Source organism: Chiloscyllium plagiosum, chromosome 22 (genome assembly GCF_004010195.1).
Source record: "Chiloscyllium plagiosum isolate BGI_BamShark_2017 chromosome 22, ASM401019v2, whole genome shotgun sequence".
NCBI classification, from domain to species: domain Eukaryota; kingdom Metazoa; phylum Chordata; class Chondrichthyes; order Orectolobiformes; family Hemiscylliidae; genus Chiloscyllium; species Chiloscyllium plagiosum.
The window spans coordinates 20,550,582-20,554,828 of NC_057731.1; the positions used below are offsets into that span (position 1 = coordinate 20,550,582).

The 4,247-nt window shown below is 44.1% G+C and overlaps 1 long non-coding RNA gene across 1 annotated transcript in view; it reads left to right on the plus strand.

The window, feature by feature from the left end:
• LOC122561117 overlaps positions 1-2,120 on the plus strand; it is a 5,591-nt gene extending 3,471 nt beyond the window's left edge. Inside the window, exons 2-3 of the long non-coding RNA XR_006314914.1 lie at positions 685-904; positions 1,509-2,120. This is a non-coding gene — a long non-coding RNA (uncharacterized LOC122561117). The remainder of the gene's footprint in view (positions 1-684; positions 905-1,508) is intronic.
• Positions 2,121-4,247: the final 2,127 nt, after the last annotated feature.

Consider the following 4,247-nt stretch of genomic DNA (forward strand, 5'->3'; position numbering starts at 1 on the left):
CCCCTACATTTTCCAAAACAGCATACTTGTTTGAAATGGGTGTTTCCACAAAAGATTCCTGCCCTAGGTGCTGACCTCTCTTACCTTTCCTGGAGTTAACCCATCTATGTGACTGTATCTGAGACTTTCCCTCCTTCCTATAACTGCCATCCATCACATACTGTCGCTGTTGCAAATTCCCCATTGCTTCTATCTGTCTCTCCAGCCGATCCACTCGATCTGATAAGATTCGCATCCAACATCATTTATGGCGGATATAATCCGCAGTAACCCTTAAACACTCTTTCAACTCCCACATCTGACAAGAAGTACACATCACTCTATTAAAGGCCATTTTTGCTCTTTCACAATCTACAGACCCAGAAAAGAACACTATCTTATTCCTCTACAAAATAATGCACCAGGTTAAATTAATAGCTATTGCTTCTATTTTAAGTTTAATCAAGAGACTTATCTCCAAAAACATATAATCAAGAAAGAACCCACTGTACTCAGTAATGCAGCCTTTCTCTTGGACAGACTTAAAACAACAATTAACTTATCTGATTCTGTGTTGTGAACTTCACCCAAACCAGTTCCTCCAAGATTAGTTGTGAAATTCACTGTTTGTTAATTTTCCCAGATGCACTCCGATGTCCAGCGACTCATGAATTCAAAGTCTCTCTCTCTCTCTCCTTCCAACAGGTTTATTTCAGAGTGCTGCTCCTTCGTCAGAGACCTAGTCATGACTGATGTCAGAAGTCTGCCATAAGTAACCTGCCTCCCTGTGGAAGGGGTGGACATCTCCCCAAACCACCACACACCTCTCTGCGTCTCCCTGAATGTTCATCTTTTCTGCATGGAGAGAAATCAGAGAGATAGTAATGACCGCGCTGCAAAAAGTGAAGGGCCCCATTTTGGGAAGGTGAGTGGGTATGGGTGGGAGAGGGCACTAGGATGAGGGTACATATAGATGTGTGCGTACTGGCTGTATTCGAGAATGACCCAGTATAGTATTATGCCTTTTGGCACCAGTGGAGCTGTGGCATTGCTTTGAACGGCTAACCAATTAGACCCCACGTTGCTGCATCTATCCTAAAGGTCTGCAGCAATTTTCATCTTTATCCAGTGCCCTTTTGATGGTCACTGTTCTATCTGCAATATTTTCCACTCTGGATTTTGAAGGAACATGAAGATGATCTTCCTTTACTTTTCAAAACACACAAGAGGTTTGCAAAGACAAAACATTACTCAAGTTAAGAGGAACTAATCATTCTTTTTGGTTCGAGTTATACAATCATACAGTATGGAAACAGCCCTTCGATCCAACTCATCCATGTCAACCAAGATTTCCAAACTGAACTAGTCCCACTTGCCTGCATTTGGCCCATATCCTTGTAAAGCTTTCCTACTCATGTACATTTCCAAATGTCTTTTGAATGTTGCAACTGTACCTATAGTGGCAACATAAACATAAGAGTAAAGTCACCAGAGTCCCACCTGACCATAGGACTGTTCTCTTATTACAGAGAGAGACGACTACTGTGGTTTAACCCGAGTGTCACCAGGTCTCAGGCAAGAGGAGAGGTTGAGAAGGAGAATCCTTCATGTAATCTCTGAGGAGCAGATGTAGAAATTGAACCCACAGTGTTGGTATCACAAGCTGGCAACTGAGCTAACTGACCCTTGGCTGCTCAACAAGCAAAACAAACTGCAGCTTACTGCTTCTGGAGAATGACAAACCAGCTAGTTCTACACACTGAGCCAGCTACTGCCTGGGGCCAGGGATATAATTCCAGAAATGAAGATGTGCTCAGAGTGGCAGGTTGGAGGGATTTACACTGGTTTTCAGGAGGTACAGGCATTCTTTCTTCTCTTAACCCCCAAAAGTAAAAATTCTGAATTTGCTTTATTTTTTTAGCAGCCTCCAACAATTCTTTCAAGGACTATTGATCAGATCACTTATTGCCTGGGACAAATGGGTTGATTGAGAATGGCTACATTTCCCTCCTTTGTGTTTAGATTACCAAAGCAAGTCAGACTTGCTGTTGTTAAGGTTCGATGGCCTTGGCTGGAGAAAGAAATTTGCTGAAGTTAGCATCAGTAACCGAGGGTTAGGATCAAACAAACATGAAGGAAAATAAAGCCCAAAGTTACCACTCTGATCATTCTCCTTGCTGTTTCTTGGAACTACTTTTTGGCATTTATATAAATGATTTGGATATGAACATAAGAGGTACAGTTAGTAAGTTTGCAGATGACACCAAAATTGGAGTTGTAGCGGACAGCAAAGAAGGTTATCTCAGATTACAACGGGATCTTGATCAAATGGGCCAATGGGCTAAGCAGTGGCAGATGGAGTTTAATTGAGATAAATGCGAGGTGTTGCATTTTGGGAAAGCAAATCTTAGCAAGGTGTATACACCTAATGGTAAGGTTCTAGGGAGTGCTGCTGAACAAAGAAACCTTGGGGTGCAGGTTCATAGCTCCTTGAAAGTGGAGTCACGGGGCATGGATAGGATAAATAGACAAACTCTTTTCCCTGTGGTGGGAGAGTCCAGAACTAGAGGGCATAGATTTAGGGTAAGAGGGGAAAGACATAAAAAAGACCTAAGGGACAACTTTTTCACACAGAGGGTGGTACATGTATGGAATGAGCTGCCAGAAGATGTGGTGGAGGCTGGTACAATTGCAACATTTAAGAGGCATTTGGATGGGTATATGAATAGGAAGGGTTTGGCGGGATATGGGCTGGGTGCTGGCAGGGGGACTGGATTGGGTTGGGATATCTGGTCGGCATGGACAGGTTGGACTGAAGGCTCTGTTTCCATGCTGTACATCTCTATGAGTCTATGACTCAGTTATACATTGACTATGCCAGTCCTTTCATGGGCCCTATGTTTTTACTCATTGTGGGCATCCATTCAAAGTGGTTGAATCTGATCTTCCCCAACTTGGGCCCGGGGTGGAGGGCATGAAATGTCATCAGGTACAACAATGCTGGACACAACAGTTCACTAAGTGAGAGAAGCAGTTGACTTCATGTATAGGAACCATGGGAATGGCCCTGCATGGATAAGAGGCATGTTCAATGTGAGATCAGGTCCAGTGACGTATAAAGTTCTGGTAGGTGCGACAGTCCTCAACAAGCATGTGGGCCATAGGGCAGGCGAAAAACATGCCCCGTCCCTCAGAACATTTGGCGAGTCTGTCAGAACTTGTGGATTCTCCGCCTCCATGTAGCACTGAAGAAACGAGATGGATATGGCAGCTATCGCAGCCTCAACACTGTTATCACCTGAAGGAGAAAATGAATTTCTTTCGAAATACTCCTGGTGCAAGAGGTGGGCCACAATCCGATACAGGCCGCCATATCCGAGGCAGAATTGGTTAAGCTGACCTGGTCCAAAAACGTCTCAGAAGAAGATACAGGAGAAAGGAAGGGCCTATGTCCCAGGACCTAGAGGGGGAGGGATGTAATATTTAGAATAAGGTCAGCCAGGTGCATTTCATATAATATGAGTTCCCTGATTGGAACTGCTAACCTGTTCCAATCGGGCAGTCCTGGCTAACAGATAGAAACAGAGTGTCAAAGGTTCTGCGCACTCCAGGAGCTGGCTCTGAACTAGCTGGGTCAGTGTCATGCAAGATTTTCCAGTAAATAAAGGGTGACTTGGTGATGGGATACTGGTTTTTGTGGAGTTAGTTCAATATCACAACATGATTTACTACAGAGAGAAGAAACTGCAATTTAATGGAATTTAAACAAATGAATCTACATTGATTCCTGATGAAGAGCTTATGCCCAAAATGTCGATTCTGCTACTCCCCGGATGCGGTCTGACCTGCTATGCTTTTGCAGCACCACACTCTCAGCTCTCATCTCCAGCACCTGCAGTCCTCACTTAAATGTTAAATGTTGCAATTGTACCAGCCTCCACCACATCTTTGGGCAGCTCATTCCATACATGTACCACCCTCTGCGTGAAAAAGTTCCCCTTGAAGTCTCTTTTATATCTTTCCCCTCTCACCCTAAACCTATGCCCTCTCGTTCTGGACTCCCCGACCCCAGGGAAAAGAGTTTGTCTATTTATCCTATCCATGCCCCTCTTAATTTTGTAAACTGCTAGAAGGTTACCCCTCAGCCTCCGACACTCCAGGGAAAACATCGCCTCTCCCCATAGCCAAATCCTCCAACCCTGGCAACATCCTTGTAAATCTTTTCTGAACCCTTTCAAGTTTCACAACATCTTTCCGATAGGAAGGAG